At 37.6% G+C, this 20372-nt stretch overlaps 1 protein-coding gene across 4 annotated transcripts in view; it reads right to left on the bottom strand.

The window, feature by feature from the left end:
• Positions 1-20372, bottom strand: part of LOC118266806 (E3 ubiquitin-protein ligase HECW2) — a 100963-nt gene that overhangs the window by 30996 nt on the left and 49595 nt on the right. The window lies entirely within an intron of this gene.

The following is a 20372-nucleotide window of genomic DNA, read 5'->3' as shown; positions in this document are numbered from 1 at the left end:
TACGGCGCACCGAGGCCTCACAACAATTGAATTCTGTTATACCTAAATAATTTGTGTAAATGTTTGAATGAGTCATGCTATGGCAAATATTCCAAACTAAAGTATATTTATACTGTGTTAACTGAAAATAACCAGAAGCTATTTTACTAAAAGCATATACAAATGATGTATGTGTCTGTTAGACAAATGACATCATTACACACTGGTGTTGCAACAATTTGATCTTCAATTGTTAGAATGGAATTCACAAATATTCTTATTTTTTCACTAGATTCAAGGTTGGTTACAATAGGACCGTACAAACAGATTGTATCAAACAAAACAGATTGCAGCACAAACTTGTACTTATATCGCCGATAATTATAGCCCAAGCTTAAGAAAGTTCAAAGAAATGGTAAATCAAAGAATTGAATCCCCAGAAATGGGCGGCTGCGCAGACGCATCTACCTGCGTCAAGGCACTACTGCGTACCGTTAGAGGTAAAAAAAAGCTATTGTGGCCCCAAGCTGTTGCCGGGGAAGCAAAGGGTGCACCGATTAGTGGGCTGACCTTATAAGCAATTATTTTTATAGTGAATATTCAGTTTAGGAAAGTTCTGCGTTAATTTTGTGGGTTATCTCGCTAATGCTAATTTCATTTGGAACTTTAAATCCGGAAGTTCAGTCAACTCGGACCAAAAAACAACATGTGAATGTAACAAATATGATTATTGCACGTATAGATTTGACACGCAAAATTATATTTAGAAACATTAACGAGGTCATATTTTGCAGCAATCAATCTTTGGGATACATACGAGGTAAAATGTAATTATCAAATATGAAAGCCCAATAAATACAGATGACAACAAATATAACAGTATTCTGTTATATTTTCTAAAGGAACCCCAAAGAAGAGTTACAAAAATCCGTGAAATGACGACAGCTGTGCGAGAAATTCGTGACATGTGAAATAAATTTTAAAACTTTTTGTAGATCAACAATGTAAAGCGGTTAATTTGACGGATATAAACGCAACTATGGAGTAACGGGAATGTTTAAAAGTCACATAACAGTAATCGAAAAAATAAAAACTATCTTTTTTCGACCAAAATTCTAATTGAAAGAAGCATGTTCACATTGCTGTACAGTGTGAACGTAATAAAAAAAATGTAAAACGTTCTATCATTAAATCATAGAGTAAACATAGAACTATAAAGTGTAGTGACACAGAAACGGTCTTCAGTTGAAACGGAAATAAAAACAAAACGGTTACAAATAGTTCAAAAGGAGCTATATCTGACGAAGGGCTATGAAACGCTGTTCCTTTCCTTTTGACTTCACTTTCTATTAGCAGTGATTTATATTTAACTTAATTAGCATTCAACTTTGAAGATTTCATGCAAATACTCATTATTTTATCCTGATTTAATCCAGTAACAAGTAAAGGTGTACACAAAATGTTCATCATTGTCAAAATGACACACTTCGGAACCTATAATTTGGAACTTGACACAATGCAAGAAACATATAATATTGTATTCCATCAGATCCTGACAGCATTCCGTTACAAGGATCGACGGTGCAGGATTCCTGCACAATTGGTGTGCATTGTCGCGTGTACACCTGCGCGCACGCATCTTACGGTTAGATATTTTTGGCGAGTCTTTTATTTGTGTGGGAACCGATGTTTTGAATAGCGCTTTTTATAACTTATTCCGCCATTGAAGATAATCTGAATAAACTTTATATACAACCATTTAGCAATGAAGGATTTATTCAAATAAAAATAAGTTATTTTTAGATTTAAAGTAAACAGAATGCGAAAAATATTGTTGTGAACTGCGCAGTTTTAGTACAATCTATAAAACCAAGAAGCTGAACGCTTACATTGTAAGAAAGAACATGTACTAAAGCACTTATTTCTCCCGTCTCCGTAATTAACTCGCAAAAAGTGTAACTTTACTTTTTAGTAAGGAATGTAAGAAGCCTGCGATTCAAGCCCTAATTACCTTCCAGTTGATTCAGATGCATAAAGGGCCGGCTTATCAGAGTTATCTATATCACATTGTCCAGTGAATCCATCGCAGATCTTATCTCCCATCAACCGTCCATTGTTTGCAGAACTAATTATACCTAATACCTTTAACGAGTGGATGCCAATGGTACTGTTGACATGCGATTAAAATTTCAGGCCATAATCTAGGACAAGGTTGTATTTGAGGCACCGCTTATGTTTTGGATTATACAATGGAGTAGCATAATGTTATGGTGTTGGTGTGACGTTATCTTTGTAGTTGGTCCTTTGTTGTAGTGTTTCAGAATAGTGAAGTAAATTATCTTAAAGACTAGAGCAAAGTTAGTCGGCTTTAATGTTTCCAATTTCATTTTAAAACCAAATCAATTCTTATTACTTGTTTTAGGAATTGGGGTGACTCTGGAAAGCTTCCATTGCTGAGGATATGTTCAATTTCGTTTGTCATCAAAGAACCATAATAAAACTGTTACACCGCGGACATCTTTTACCAAATCAAACCCAGTGAACGATCATGCGAGAATATCGGATTCAATACCAAATTATACAAAAATAGAACGTTTCTTTGGTAGCTAGTCACCATTTGCGTATCAACCCTGGCATTTGGAAAATGTCACACGGATCGTTGTTATATAAACCGCCTTATATTTGTCATACGAACCCAATATTTTATTAAGTGCATGACCTTCACGAAAATGGAGCACCTTTTATTTTTATATATGTTATTGTTGACGCAAACACTGTAATAACAGTAAAGGTACTCAATAATAATGTAATTTAGAACCACATAAGGATCAACTTTCCACGACAATGATATTAGCATTAAGAATTAAAAAAAAATGTTTTGCTCCAACAGTAATGCTGTTATTTTCTCATTATAAAAAAACTTTTTAAGTCCTTCAAAGCTTTTGCTAAGGACCTAATTAGAAAGCTCGATAGTCATTCATTACTAATACTAAAGTAATAAAGCTCTAATACTTGTACTAAAGCGGCTTCGTTACATGAGTTCGCGTGCGGGGCCTCAGATAAAAGCTATTTCCATAGCCTGGGTATAATTAACTAAATGGGTTGAAGGGTTTCTACATCACGTGACAGCAGCCACGGTGTCACGTGAACTGGAAGCCTCTCGCGGCCGCCCACGTCACCAACCCTATTACATTTAAATTTTCCGTACCTAAGCAATTTCTCATCAACGCACTCACCCACTGTTTACAGCTGAATTTCGATGAAGACCCTTACCTGAAACAACAACATTGTATTTTAATTGCTAATTTAGAACATTTCGCCAACCTCCCTGGTGTTATTAAAATAATATTGCAAGGATTGTTTGTTTGTTTTGTGCGAGCTTGCGGAGGATCACTGAACGGACTGAAATAGTCGACGCGGGCGATGCGGCGCGCGCCAAAATAGCGCCTCACACAGCGACTTGCGTATGCGCTTCTTTGTGAAACCCTATATTTGCCATTACCAGCATGAATTAGATTGTATGAAACAAAACAAGATAGCCAATGATGATAAAAACGGTAAACCAAGTCAAAGTACCTAGGTATTGTATTTAAAACGAAGCAGAATCGATGTTAAATAATGGATGAGATGTAAGTGCCAAGGTCTGAGGGGCCGTTAAGAAGCAGAGGCTTCTGAGTAATGGATACAAGAAACGATAGCTTATTAACAATAATTGCGGCGCAAATAAATCGTTCTGTAAGCGATGAGTGCCGACAGGAACATGTGTACCAGAGTAAACATGTGTCTGCGATATTGCATGCAACCTGAAGGATGTGTTAATGAGTATAACCTTGACGAGTTGTATGTAAGTACGTTAATAGTCCAGCGCATCCTTGGCAGTAGATCCATCCTTTTGTCTTCCGCCTATCTTCCACAATTTACAAGTTTTTTCGACTTTCCTAATTAGATCTGTTATTAGACCTCCGTGAATTTGATAGCTTATCTTTTCTTGATATTTAACTACAGTATAACCGGCCGATGGTTTCACGTGTATTCGTGAAGGTAAAACAAATATTCATGGTGCAATTTTTAGGTTGGAAATGGTGCAATATTTTATCATTTTGGTCTTGTGTACCGAAGGACCAAGTTATGAACAACCACTGTTTTACCTTACTACGTAGGTAACGAAGCCGGCACGTGTTATCGATATCATAATTAACTTTAGTTCCTTAAGGATAACTAACCAATGATAAATTAAAGATACTAATTAAATTTTCAATACTACTAAGCTTTGTATGTACAATGCAGTCAGTCAACACAGCAATGCGCATCGATCAGCTAGATAAAAGTTACAGGCAATCAGGCTGAAATATATTACCTATGTTTATTTTTTATTATCCTATATATATTAACAGATTGTCATCAGACGTCTAATAAACACACGATCATAAAGTGACATGGTTGTACACCAACCATTCATCGAAAGGTGTTGGTAGAAGTACACAATATATTATAACGTCACCCTTTTCTCCAGTTTTGTTTTGAGTCCTACGTACGGCAATACTCTTGTCATCACAGGGAAATCCAATGAAAAAGATAATTTTATAAGACTAAAGTCATTACCACAAACCTACCGATTATGGGTGGAAGTTTAAATGAATCATGTTTACTTTTCAGTTAATATTCGAAGTCAATCAGATGAACAGTTTTAAAGACAGCTTGACGTGCAAACACCGTAAGTGACGTAACACTTATCTTAGGAACCCGATAAACTCCTGCGCAAAGTGGAGCGAAGTCATAAACATTCGGAAGTACTCGTGTTAGCGATGGAGTGCTGTTGACGGTTAAAAGAGCTTCGTGTGGTAAATAAGCATTCAAAGATTATTCGTGAAGACAATAAAACAAACAGTTGCGAGTTTATTTCAGAATTTTGGTTGAAGTACTAAAACTGTACATTGTGTTTGTGCACAAAAAGAAAACGAGGTACGTTTACCATAAAAAAGGAGTTGAGTAAACATTTCTCTGACTAAACTGAAATGACAGAACTCTAATACGAAAAATCATTTTAACAAAACAGGATGTATAAATCAATATCAAGTTAAAGACTAAAACACTTGAACACTTTGTACTGAATTTAGCACTAACTATTCTCAATCAAGAACCAACTTGAGTTATACCAAGAAGAGGGCCATTAAAACTGCCAATTTAATTGTTTTCATTACAATCACTCACTACAAGTGGGTTACGAGAATTAATCTTGTTTGGGGGGCGATTGTATGCAAATACCCGCATCTCATGGGCTTGTGCGGAGCCGTCGATCCCTCATAGTACGGCAATTGATTAATTTTGTCTTGCGAAATCCTTTGTTATTCCGCAAGTACCTACCGTTTATGAAAGGGCAATTTAGTGCTCCAATATTGTTTCTAGTAATTACTTCACAAATCAAAATGGTAGACTTTGAAATGGCTTTAGATTAAGGCGAGTTAATTGAGAACTGAGTGTCACGTTTCTGTTTAACGGACTAGGTACCACTTTCCCTTCGCAAATATGACATAATAGGAAATATTCTTGAAATTGATAACAATACATTACACATTCTGTAAGTATTTTAGGTTCAGGTTTGAGTACCCAAAACCCGTTTGTTACCTTTTACATGTCATCAAAAATTTCCAAATAGAAATCGTTTATCGCGGTAAATGAGCCATAACATTGAATACTTTCATACACACTTCCTGTCATCGCTTTACCATTGTTAAATTAATGATGTTATTTGGACTTGTTTCATTTAATCTTTATCAGAAGTAAGAACTAGGTCCTATCTACTCCATTTCCTCATACCATGGCGTATCGCTATAATTTCAAGGAGTACAGGAGCACTTGTATTACTCAATAATGTTAGAAACAACAATGCAGCAGTTGCGATTGTCAGTAGTGATTATTTAAACAATGGACAATTAAACGTAAAAGTGTGTGTATGCGCATATCTTATGGAATAAGTACGGTATCATGATGTCCAAATGCGTGGTGACACCAATGGAGCCGCGTAATTACTGTACTACTGCGCAAGTTGAAAATTTATCTTTAATCTGCAGATATAGAACTGAAAATTGAAATGTATGAAGAAATTATACTGATTGCACTCATGCCATGACTTAAGACCCGCATTTTCGTACCGAAAGACCAAGTTTTATTGTTAATCCATCATTAACGTAAATGAAATGTTAAGTATATCTAGATCGTTTTATGATAATAAATCTACAAGAAATCATTTATAAATTACATATTTAAAAAAAAGTAAGTTTTAATTATATCGCATGTGTCAAAAGCCTTACTATAGTCACAGAAATACCAAGCTAAAGATAATTTTCATAAACAAACAAGCCATTTGCAAATGAGGTATTATAATTCACAGTAAGTACTATTATTTACCTGACCGCTTGCCACTTACTACGTAATGGTTACTACAATGGTACTTATTGACCTAATTGAGCCATAATTAGCGACTTGAATGAGCATCGTGTGAAATAAACAAACGTAAATAGTTGATTTGTTACAACAATGGCTTATTATGGATTGTTTGATTAGGATTTATAGAATTAAGCTGAATACTTCACACAAGTGCTGCTATTCCTTGGTGAGGTACTGGAACTATACCAAGATTAGGGTATTTTTTTGTGTGGGATTGAGGGTGAACCAGCTCACCTGACGGATGATATGACTATTGATCAGATTCGCCCATGGTCAGTGGTAATAATTCGTAATGCTTTGCCTGTCCTTCGGTGTTTATCTAGATTTATATTGGTCTAATTCTTATTTGACAATGTGCAACATTCAACTCTGCCTCAAGGGTTTGCAATTCATCTGTTCCGACCGGATGTTTCTACTTTAGGTCTAATCTGCCCCTATTTTTAATTATTCAACATCATTTTATTGAAGAGGCATCATTTTATCGTCGTGACTTTATTTTGATTTCGATACGAACTAGACATCTTACTAATCACCATATTTAATATTGTAAATAAATTAGTTAATATTTTTACTGATATTTACACTAGAGAATGATAAATGAAAATAAATAACAATTTACCTTAATTACGAATCTAAACATTTGTAATGTGTAAAGTATTGAATTATTGTGTAAAGTCATGGAGAGATCTGTTTATTCATCTACTCTATCATCAATGTAATTTAATGTATCAATTAATTTTAAACTACATTGCAATTTATCGGTTCAACGGCTAACGCTACGAGTATTAAATGTGTTCAATGTTCATCTAAAATTGGAAACCAAAGCGTGATGATCATGCTAATTACACCAATCGAGCTAGTTAAATCATGATAAAATAACAACTGAATACAAACCAAGTACCTATTGGGTTAATTTTAGAAACATCGATTACCTAATTATATCTGAACTAGATGCATTTTATGATACAAGTATTCGTTAACAAGTTCGGGTACAGCCATACATATACGAGTAAACATGAAAATGTTTAATATTACAAAATATTAGCTATAAACTTTTCACGTTTCCACGCGGTTTCCGCGTCTTTTTTTGATGAGATAGGCCGGCAAACGAGCTTATGAATCTTATGGTAAGCAAAAGCACCAAAGGATTTACAAGTGAGTGGCCTTTTGGGGGTTAGGGATAGGGTCTACGTGCAATTTCAGACTACAATCTGACTTCTCTTTCTTCATATAGGTGATCTCTCCATTAACTTGAAAAAATTTAGACTTTGTAATTTGTTTAAATTGTTAGACTTAGGACATCGATAGTTTACAACATATTGTATTTACTAATAAAAAAGGTTAACAATGTTTGCCACGTATGTGAAGACCTCTTATCATAACTTGATAGTATGCAATCGAAAGGCCGATTCGGTCTTGTATCTCGTAAGTGTAAATGATACAAGATGTCACTCAAGGTTGACTCAAGGAGTACAAAATATATCCTAAGAAATACCTAACAACTAGCAAATAATAAAGGCGAAAAGATAATAATGTGTTTAGTAAGAAAAACTTAACATATTATTATCTTCTCGACTTTATGTAAAGTAAGGGCTTTGTGAAAAATCTGCAAAGGATTATTAAGGACAGACAAAAATTTATTGATGATTTAGTAGTTTTCTGTAATTATGTTAAGCTTCTTAAGAATATCAAGTACGCCTGACTCCGAGACAAAGCAGCAAATGATGCGCGTTAACTACGTAGCGCCTAAACACGCAAACAACGGATGCACCGAATTATATAGCGACTACATACCAAGTTCAGGTGCAATATTTTTATTGTTTAATTGCGATCATTATCGCACCAATTTACGTATGATTGAGATTTACCTTGACACACGAAATTGTATATACAATCGTCAAATACTTGGTAACCTCTGATGCGGGCGAAAAAAGTCAGTGTTTGTCAGATTTTTGGTCCTAAGTTCCGAATTAGGACCATGTTTTTAAAAAACCAGTCCTTCAAAACTGATTCTAAGGGTCATATTTGTACAACTAAGGTATACAATTCTTTCGTAATTATATGTACGATGGGTATCATGGTATTAATTCCTATGACCTTCTCACGTGCTCTAGATAATGACAGGATAGCTTACGATACGGTACGATAATTTGTTGGTCAGCACGACCTAGTTGGCGTCCGTGATTGTATCGATTGTAGATATGTATGTATGCAGTCGGTATAAAAAAATGCTTTTCGTCAATATATGTATAATAGCATACCTTTATGGTTTTACACGTGCTTTTATCTGCCTAAAAGTATGGGCGCTTCGCCTAAAAGTTTCAGTGATAATAAAAGTTTTTTATCACAAAACTGGTACCTACCTACTTCCACAAGTCAGGTGTCCACACCAAATCATCAAAACAAGTTAAAAAGCCTAGAAGTGTCCAGAAGAATAATCGATGAAAACCCATCGGAAAATTCTCAATCCATCATTAATTTGCAAGAATAATGCGAAATGCAAACAATCTTATAAATTAAACAAGTCAGCAATCAAGTAATTACCAGATCACAGTTGGAACGAGTCATTATGCCTTTATAGGCGTTAAATGGAAAACCACAATAAAGATATTTGCGAAAACACAAGTCTTGACAAGCGTCCAACATTTCCACCGCCATGCTTTTATTTATTTCGCATTCTTTCGAGTTTGTCATCGTTTCTTCGTAATCGTAATGATTGTTATGAACTATACGTATTAGAATACAAAGAACTATATTCTCGGAATTAGGAATAGGTATATGTACATATATGGAGGGTCTATTATTTGCTAGTACAAGTGTTTTTCATCATAATATTAGGTCCCATTGTGTCCCGAACTACCTCGTTAGTCAATTTGGAGCTTTTATTATCAATGCGTACAATGGAAACAGTAAGAGTCAGTGTACTGTAAACGACATTTCAGAAAAGTTACTCATTACTTTAACTGAAAGTACCCTTAACCGACAAGCATACATGAAATGACTGAACTCGTAGCAATTGTGTGAGATTCGTAGCAATTGGCGTTCCAATGTCTCTACCTACCCATGGGAGACAGGCTATGTATATGTATATTACTCATTCGACAAATAAAACTGATATTAGGTACCTGTCCTTTTGCAGTTTTGACCTTATTAGAAAACTACGTAGGTATAATGTTGACTTGGACAGCTATGTATATGATTCATACAATCACATTGATACAATGTCCTAAAAAAGTTAGGGGAATCCGATTCATTTGGAGAACTGAACGCAAAAACTTCTTGAATGGTATCTTCCGTTTGTGGGTAAAAAAAGCCAACCTCTCCGTTCCAATTAAGGATACTACCACATAATCATTAGAACTAAGTAATCATTAAAACCCAAGAATGAGTTCGATTCCCTCTATAAGTATTATATTAAGATGTCCCCTAGAATTCGTGTTTCTTGGTGATTATTCTTCAAGATTGTTTGTTCAATTTACTTAACAAAGGATACAAAAAGGAAAACATGATGACACGCGATTTGTTCGTTGTTTGATTGCAAACAGCAATGATTTACTGAGATTTTGAAATATTGATTTCAAACCTTTTGACAAATAGTAAACAACGGCTGGATGCAGGTCGCTTCCAACCGGCCTATCTGGAAGTCATTGGGCGAGGCCTATGTCCAGCAATGGACGTCTTATGGCTGATATGATGATGATGGAACAGCTATCACACAGAGAACAGAGTAAACTTCTCAATAAGACCCATAATCAAACAGCTCGAATATATTTAAGAAACATAACAAAATTCTTCTGTAACTTTCCACCATTCTTCTCTAAAAGGGTCTGAACATATTTCGCGATTCAAACCAACGAAGTTAATTAATCCAAAGCCATAATCACACAATGAATCACTGGCTCACCATACACGTCCGGTAACACAAAATATTTCCATATCGGAAAATTTACTCATATGTACATAACCTTCTAAGGAGTGAAGTTACATGGAAACTCATAGCGAATATTTATAGGATATGTAAATAACTGAATACTTATTTAATTATTGTCATTAAATATTTCCACTCTGAAATCGGTGTGGAAAACATATTTTATTTATTACTTTCTGACATCTGGTTTTCTTGTGAACAGTTGTGCATTACACTTTGGCATTCCTTGTATACTTTCAACTGCCAGGAATACTTAATATTATATCAGGGAGGTACATATGGCAACCACTCGCTTAGAAATGTTCAGTAAATATAAATTATTTTGAAAATACACAGATTTTAATTAGTTTACCTATGTAGTGACGACTCTCATTCTAGACAGAAAAACTATATTATTTATTCCACAAATTACAATTTTTGACAAGAAAAATTCAGTAAACTCATTTCAAAGTACCTAAACAAATGTTATGTTTTCCTCCAGGTATTTATGTGAACCCGTTCCTTAATTTGTTTCTTCTACTTCTATGAAACATATAGGTAACTACGATTAAAAGTTCCATCACTTTTATTCACATATCTCACTATCAGACAATGACATGTCTAACCGGGAAGCTAAGCAGCAGTTAAAGAAATTATAACCAGAAAACCAGTTCACTTATAAGTAGTGCTTACTCAGAATATACTTATAAGTAGTACTTACTTAAGGTACTTCTCTAAGATCCATATTTCACACAGTAGTTTAGAATGATATATCACTCTAATCCTTACCGTCTAGAGTCAGCTCTAAAGATAAATGCGTTCACGGTCTGTCAGATTGTAAATGCAGATTGAAGCATGCGCAGGCGCACAAAGTGAAAACAAGTTGGAAAGAAAGTAAATTCACTACAATTGTGTTTTAATTAACATACGGGTGTAAGATTGTGTGCATAGATTATAATTTTTTTGGGCTGAAGATAACGTGTAGTGTTTTTAAAGTGCGATCTGATTTTTTTTTAGTGAGATGCAAAAGATGTTCAACTAAAATGTAGGTTGGTGTAGGTAATATTTTCTATGAGTTATTTCATTCTAATTTACATAATGCTTAAAAACGTGTCTATAGTCACAGCCAGACTCAGGAGACCTTTTCTTGCAATTAAAGAATTCATATTATTTTATAACAAAGCCTATATTATAACGACTTGGCCAAAAATATGTAGTTCCTAAGAATCTTCAAAGTTGTAACTTATTACGTAACTTAAAATAACTTTAAGCCGCTTTTGTAATCTGCCATCTGCGCAAATTAATCTAAATTCCCAGAAAGATTCCCAATTAAAAACTGTCAAACGAACATTAGCTGATGACATTGAAACCGTCAGATTCTACTTGGAATTTGGGACCTTTTGTTCAGAGTCCTTGAAAAGCGATCATCTTTTAAGTACAGTCCGAAGCAAAACTATCCGTTATAAAGTATATATTCGTAAGTATATATTCCACAAACGGATGGACGGACAGAAATATTTGAAAACCCATTTTGACAGTCGTATAATAATATAATATCCACTTTACGCCAGTTATCAATCCCATAAATTTATTATCAAGTTGAGAGCGTATTGTCATATTAATTTTACCTATAGTACTGAATACTAATGTACCCAACACTCTTTACTTGGCAGTCCCACTAACTGCTAATTCAAAAACAAATCATCTTAAAAAAAAACAGTGATAAAAATAACCATTTTGTAATTAAAGAAATCTGTGGTCAAATGAAACAATCATGATGAGTTCATTTCACGCAACCTACACACCGCAGAGTACCTCGAAACAATGACACGGTTTGGATGTAGCAACTTTGAAGTAACGCAACGCATTCGACAGATTAATGAATACATTGGAAATTCATGAAAAAAATTGTTAAGTTATTTTTATCACACAGCATCGAGGTCGAGTGCGACTGCCGAATTAGGGGTCTCGGGTTCGATTTGCGGGCTATATCACTAGGCATTTTTCGGTTTTTTGAAAATTTCTCAGTAGTATATTGTTATTTATTTACATATTTTTTTATTTGTGTCCAGTATATGGCAATATGCTAACCCCTTATTACATGAGACATTTTATTCTTATCATACAGACGCGAAACAGGTTATGCATTTTTTTCTTCATGACAAACTAATTCTATTACAAAGTTTATGATTTAATATTTGTGATGTCGACTGTACAGTAGGTACTTTAATATTATTTATGCTCTATAAACGCCAATATATTATTATGGCACCTCATCATAAATATACGGGACACGAACATACAACTATACTTCTCAGAACCCTCACAGAATATTAAAAACAAAAGACAAAGAGATAAATTATTGAACAAAAAACTGAATAAATGATTGGTATCGTCACTATTGTTGTTGACTTACGGAAAATTAAGTTATAAATCTAAGAAACACCATTAAAAAAATAAGGTAACAAAATCACAATGGTAAAAAAAAAACAATCTCGTTGATTTTATTTGCATTGCAGAAATATAAATGCAAACGATAAGAAAAATAATATTATGTAAATTTTGTGAAAAACAACTTCCTCTGACCTCCATCTTGCCGCATCGATATAGTCATCAAATCAACGTGCTTAATCTTCTGTATACATAAAACTCTCCTGTTACTGAATGAGTGACTGACTGACAACGCACAGACAAAACTACGGGACATTTTTTTTTTTTTAAGGGGGAAAATCATCCAGTGTCTTCTCCTGCCTTGGGCGTGGCGAGAGGGAGTGTCAGACTCTAACTGACGTAAAAACCACCCCGTTCCTACTCCAGCTTAAACTACTGGACTTAAGAAGCTGAAACTTAGCAAGTATGTTCTATAAGGAGTATAGGGGAGCGAGCACTAAGAGAAGATTTCCCTAAATTCCTATAGGGAACCCGGAGAAACGTGACTAATCTATTTATGCGTACGGAGTCGCTGGCAAAAGCTAATTTATACATAAGAAATAATATATAAAAATCAATCGCAGTTCGTTAGTCTAGCTAAAACTCAAGAACGGCTGGTTTGATTTGGCTAATTTTGGGTCTTGAAATATATGTGGAAGTCGAGGGAAAGTTTAAAATGTGAGCCAAAAATGTAGTAGTATGTGTGTAGTAAGACATACAAATCTGAATTCAGAAGATCTAGTATCTAGTAACCAAGGTCTTACCAACCTAGGTCACTATTTATCAATACATGTTCTAAATCTAAACAAAACAAGAACATACCCAAACCCTACTTAATCCAGTGATAAGTGTAACAAGATTAGAGGTCAGAGCCACTTGACACTTAATTGATTTGAAACATTATCACAAAACTAGTAAGGTTCAAAATGTATTGTAGATAGTAGATAGATGGGAGTAGCTTCATGTGCTTACGTCTAAGCATTTTCCGTGTTTATCAATGCTTGGGACAAGAGATAAGACTGGATCGTCCCGTAAGCCAGTAGCTAAGTCATTATGCCTCAACAAATGATCAGAAGTGTGATAAAGACGTAGAACAAATATCTTTAATGGTAGTTATCTTAAAACTATGGTCAGATATGAAACTGTAAGTGTTAGATCGACTTGAACTCAATTGGAGTGATTTTACTAATGGTTCACTTTTGAAATTATGTATAAGGTAAATGGATGGAGTGATGATTTCGAGTTGACTTACATGGTGTTGTTATAACTGAATAATTATTTTTAAATTTTCTAAATATAGTATTAATTTCTATCCGTGCCTGTCAATTTGTGTTTCCTTAACTTAATTTGCGGTTCGTTCTGTATGATTTTCCTGTCATATAAAATCAGTCACACACCGAAGCAGACAGATCCTATTTTGGAGTCGGTGTATATACATCAGAGTACGTCTCATTACATGATTGGATCCGATCACATAAAAGCTGTTGTATTTTATAAGACCTTATCTAATACTATTGTGCAAAGTTGCAAACCAACAAGTAGTCTAGCCAAAACCATAAGTAAAGTTAATAAAATGTTATTAACTTTGTCAATTATGTGGACGCCATGACATGGCCAGCGGTCCTTTAACTACGCTTGTCGCAAGGCAAAAGTAACAGTTAATGTTTTTGTAAAACGCGTTAAATCTACGTGTTTTCGTAGAACTGATCATTATGGTCATTTAAATAAAACTAAGTTTCTGGGTTGAAGGCAAAGGTACAATACAACTGTGCACGACAGCAATATTATAAGGTGGCGAGCCGCCCGCGACATGTACCAAACCTGATCGTTCCTGTTAAAAAGCATGTTTAAACACGAATATCAAAGGTGAGCGGCGGCGATCCTTTGTTCCGCGCCGCCGCTGTCTGGTTTAAACATGCTCCTGGGCTTGCACGAACTTGTTCGTAACGCAGAACGCCCGCGACGTGCACCCAGGACAGGAACGATCTTGTTTGCGCGGCCCGCCTATATAAGGACGACTCCTTTCGAGACGTCCTCAGTGTGTCAATGAACGTCATTATGTAAGTGTCGTAATGAACCTTTTACGTATTGTTAAATGTATCGTCAGAGTGTGTTAATTGTTGATTAATTAGTCGCGTATGTCAATCCACCACGGTGTTAACATCATTTGTAACCTATGGAATAAAGTATTGAGTTAAATCAGTACTAGAGTTATTTCTCTCCTCTACATCCTCATACAGTCTACTTGCTCACTGGACCACATCACGGGTACGTCGAGGAATAGATCCACAGCCTGATCCCTCCGACCCGCACATTCTGGTCCTTCAGAGCCAAATCAAGTTCCAGCAACATGGTCTTAACACGCAGCCGTAGTGGAGAGTCCAGAGGAGAGCAGACCCAGCAAGAGCTTTCTGTGACCGCCGGACCGGGTGCCAGCACCCCGGCACCAGAATCGAGCTCGGTCCGAGTGACGGACACAGGAAGCGGGTCTACGACGACCACTTACATCGACGCCACGCTCAAAGCCAGCGATACCAGGTCACGCGGTTCGACATATTCAAAGAAGAAGCACCTCACAGAGCTGCAGGCTAGAAAACGGCTGGCCGAGATGCAAGTTAAGCTGCAAGAAATAGAGCTACAACGCATCATAGCCGAAGCTGAGTCGAGCGACGACGAAGAGCTGAAGGACGACCTCGCCTCCGTGAGGACAGGAACGTGGCTAGCGCGACCCGCGCCGCCACCCGGAGGTGAGACTCGGCCGCCGCCTCACGACGCCAGCGGCGGGAGGATCAGCAGAGACGCAGCCCACGCAGCGACAGCGACGTACACCGGCGCCCCGGCGGGCGCGCACCCGCTGCGAGACGACGACGGCTACGGCAAAGTGCGTGAAAGTGTGTGTGCGAATACAAAGGGCAATATCGCGAGTGTAGTATCAGACGGTAATGTAAGTGATAAACTAATAGACGTAAGTACCCTCGCCGCGGCACTAGCGCAGGTCATGCGCAGTACGAGAGAGCCGCCGAAGTTCATGCAGCGGCTACCAGTCTTCGATGGAAAACCCGGTGAGTGGATAGCTTATAAGGCCGCGTATTGTGACTCACACACGTATTTTTCTAGCGTAGAAAATGTTGCTAGGATTAGGTTAAGCCTCAGAGGCGCCGCAAAGGAAGCTGTAGGGTGTCTATTATTTAGTCAATCTGACCCCCAGGTCATTCTAGATGCACTAGAAAGACGTTTTGGTAGGCCTGAGGCTTTGATAATTATGGAATTAGATAAATTAAAATTATTACCTAGATTAAATGATAACCCTAGGGATATTTGTATATTTGCTAGTCGTATTGCAAACACAGTAGGTACGATAGAAGCACTAAATAGAATTCACTATTTACATAGCCCCGAAATGTCGCATTGTATTATAGAAAAGTTAACGCCAATATTAAAACATAAATGGTATGATTACGCGGCAAACAGAAAGCTTGAAGATACTCCCGTATTAAAGCTCTTATCTATGTTTATGAATGAAGAGGCCGACAAGTGTAGCGCGTACGCACTGCCAGAGCGAGATAGTGATAACGCCATTGATGAACGACGACGGCGCAGAGTTGAGCGCACGTTTATGGTGAATACTCGTCAGAAAACATCAAGTGAGCGATGCCCGGCATGCAAGCAGCACGGCCACAAGTTACCAGACTGCAGTAAATACAAGCAGCTAGACATAGATAAGCGATGGAATATAGCGAAATCAAATAACATGTGTTTTAGATGTTTAAGAAGTAAACACAGAAGAAATATGTGCAGAGCGCCTACTTGTGACGTAAAGGAGTGCAACATGAAGCATCACAAACTGTTGCACAAAGAGCGTAATGTAAACACAACGCCGCCCGCGCCGCCAGCGATGACGACACACGAATCCGTGACGTCAGCGCGGGAAACAACTTCGCCTCACAATCGCCGCGCGTATCTGAAGATTGTTCCTGTGACATTGAGCGGACCATATGCTAGTCTACATACATACGCCTTGTTAGATGATGGGAGTACAGTCACCTTGATACCCGCGTCGGTAGCAGACATCCTAGGTGCAGATGGGCCAGAAAGTTCTATGTGCATACAAGGCTTAGGCACAGAGTTCAAGCACGAGCGAAGCCGAACCGTAAGCCTCCACATACAAGGCAAGTACCATAGCGCCCCACAGAAGATAGAGGCGGCGCGCACCGTAACTAGGTTGGAAGTCTCGGCGCAGACTGTACATACCGAAGACCTAAACAATTGCAGGCATTTAGATGACATTAGGAACACTCTTGTTTATGATAGCGCGCGACCAATGATTTTGATTGGTCAAGATAACTGGCATTTGTTAGTAGCCACGAAGACACGGACAGGTGCGCGCGACCAACCTGTAGCATCGTACACAAAACTCGGTTGGGTTTTGCACGGATGTCAGTACACAGGAAATAAAGACACAAGTACATTCTGCGGCCACATTACAGTCAAAGAACCGGTATGCTTAGAACCTAGGATACCTAGAGAGGACCTACAACAGAAAACCTTAGGTACCCTAGAACAGAAGAGTCGAAGATTACCCGACAGAAACTTCAGGAAGAAAAAACAACAAGCACCTACAGTAGTCAAGTCTCATCTAGGCACCCTAAAACGCCTAGATAAGAACAAACAACGCGCCGAAAAATCAAAAGTAATCGCCACCATACGAAATAACAGAGCGACGCCCGGCGACAGCCCGTTATCAGTGCTAAGTACATGCAGCGCTAGCGCACGGACTTCACATTCGCGCGGGAAAATCAAAGCGGTACAAGAAACTGTTGTACCCGAACGTAGGAATAAGCCTAAGAAGTTATGTATTACGTATTTACATAAAGGTTTACGTAATAGCGGGAATACTACGTACCCGTACTCCCGTATAGTCAATCAAGTACGGCCTCATGAATTAAATTATTATGGTCCTACAATGGTAGCTGTAGATAGGCACAAAGATAAAAGAATGTGTAAAGCATATAGGAATAGCTAGCTCAATTAGCATAGTTTTAGCTAGCGCCACTCTTAGGCAGTCTATAATTAGGTATTAGGTTAATTTATAGATATATGTGTAGGTATTAGGAATAGCTAGCTCTTAGCGTAGACTTAGCTAGCAACTAGACTAAAGTTTATAGGTATTAGGTATAGGTTAACATTTAGATATAGATTAGCTAATAAGTATAGGTATAAGCTAGTCTAGAATAGTATGTAGTGACAACGCTACCTAAGCGGCTGATAGGGACTTAGGTGAAAGCGCCATAAGCACTTTAAGTTAGGTTAGGTTTAGGTAGTGAGTCACATGCGTGGTCTATAAGCTGGAAGCTCGTACCACCGGTGTCGCCGTATCGGCGAAGATGGGAACGTGAGTGCCTGCCGCGCCTTTGAAACCGGCGGGACCCTCGGCAGCAGCACCCCACCCAAGGTTGGAGACGTCGTCGTAACCTACGACCCTGACCTTCCATGTAACACCTGGCCCAAGGGAAGAGTAACGCAGGTGCTACCCGGTGCAGATGTAGAGGTACGAGTGGTATGACCAGAGGACCCGTACTCCGAAGACCAGCGGAGCGCATTGTCGTGCCCACCAAGGAGTCGCCTGATGGCGACGGCGGGAGAAATGTGCACGACAGCAATATTATAAGGTGGCGAGCCGCCCGCGACATGTACCAAACCTGATCGTTCCTGTTAAAAAGCATGTTTAAACACGAATATCAAAGGTGAGCGGCGGCGATCCTTTGTTCCGCGCCGCCGCTGTCTGGTTTAAACATGCTCCTGGGCTTGCACGAACTTGTTCGTAACGCAGAACGCCCGCGACGTGCACCCAGGACAGGAACGATCTTGTTTGCGCGGCCCGCCTATATAAGGACGACTCCTTTCGAGACGTCCTCAGTGTGTCAATGAACGTCATTATGAAAGTGTCGTAATTATCCTGTTACGTAATGTTAAATGTATCGTCAGAGTGTGTTGTGTTAATTAAGTAGTCGCGTATGTCAATCCACTACGGTGTTAACATCATTGTACCTATGGAATAAAGTATTGAGTAAAATCAGTACTAGAGTTATTTCTCTCCACCAACATCATACAGTCCACTGGCTCCCTGACCACATCACGGGTACGTTGAGGAAACGATCCAAAGCCTGATCCCTCCGACCCGCACAACAACATTGGAATTAAAGTCACAGGTACTAAAGCCAACTACCATGTATGAATTCTGGGACAGGTTCTCGGATAATAAAGAAAAAAAGTAAAGTTTTGGTGTCACTATCTATAGTAACATGACTTTTTTTAAGGGGGGGAAAGTCATCCAATGTCTTCTCTTCTCTTTGGGCGAGGCGAGTGGTAGTGTCAGACTCTTACTGACTAAAAACCACCCTATTCTTACTCCTGCTTTTCGAGTCGGAGCTCCGATAACCCGCTAGGCAGTCCGAAGCATAGTAACTAGACTGAACTAGGGATTGCAATCCGGTATGATTTTCAATCCGGCCGGAATTCACCGGATTGATGCTAATCCGGCCGGATCCGGGCGGATCCGGCCGGATTTTAAAGTTACTTAGGGCCTAGTATTTAGTGGTTTATAGTTTTGATAATAATGTATAAAAAAAAAAAACGTATTTATGGAAAATAAAATCACTTTTAATTATATTTTTTGGTATTAATTATAATTTTTGGTACTATTTGTACTAAATCAAATTATGAAACTATTTTTAATAATAAAGTAATCAGTCTGACTCTCACTTATTGCTGTACCTATTTATGTAAGTATCTGAAAGTACTTAAGTAATAATAATACTATTAAACTCTTATTAATAATCTACACAGTTATATAACAAAACAGTCTTTTAAATTTGTACTTATAAAATCAACAACTTCAGTTCATAATCCTAAGAAACAAAACAAGAAGCATTTATTTTCTGCAATGCAAAATTCAAATTAAAATTATTTCTGTGCCTGAAAAAACGATCTAAGAAAACAAATAGTGTTTATTGTACTGTCTCCTAGTCTGCTTCTGATGGCACTACAAATATAACCTGCGGCAGAAAAGGCCCTTTCTGCCTCAACACTGGTTTGCCTAATCGCCATCAAGTAACTGTAGATCAGCGAAATGTGTTTTCCTTTTACTCCTTCTACTCCATAAGCAGTCATTTCTTTTTTAAGTATTTTCTCATAATCTGTTTCTGTTTTAGCATTAACTTTTCCTCTATACCCTAGATACATAAACATTTCCGTTCTGAATTTAACAAAAAAAGCAGGTAAATATTCTGACTGAACAAGTAATAAGTTAATAATACACGACTACACAATCGCATTGTGAACTTATATTGAGCTCAGAATTTTATTTCTCTTTCGGTTAGGTATTGAAATCGTGTATTTTTTGCTTTACCGGATCCGCCACCGGATCCGGCGCCGTCTCACCGGATCCGGTAGGTCCAAAAACACGCCGGATCCGCCGGATTACCGGATCCGCCGGACCGGATTGCAATCCCTAGACTGAACTCATTTTTGGCTAGTCCAAAAATATCATAGTAATCAGCCATTCTTCTTATATCAGACTTAGTACTAAAACAGGTATATGTATTATGTA

This window comes from Spodoptera frugiperda, chromosome 23 (assembly GCF_023101765.2).
Source record: "Spodoptera frugiperda isolate SF20-4 chromosome 23, AGI-APGP_CSIRO_Sfru_2.0, whole genome shotgun sequence".
Classification (NCBI taxonomy): Eukaryota; Metazoa; Arthropoda; class Insecta; order Lepidoptera; family Noctuidae; genus Spodoptera; species Spodoptera frugiperda.
Note: the sequence above shows the minus strand (reverse complement) of the source record. Positions and strands in the feature narration are given on the sequence as shown.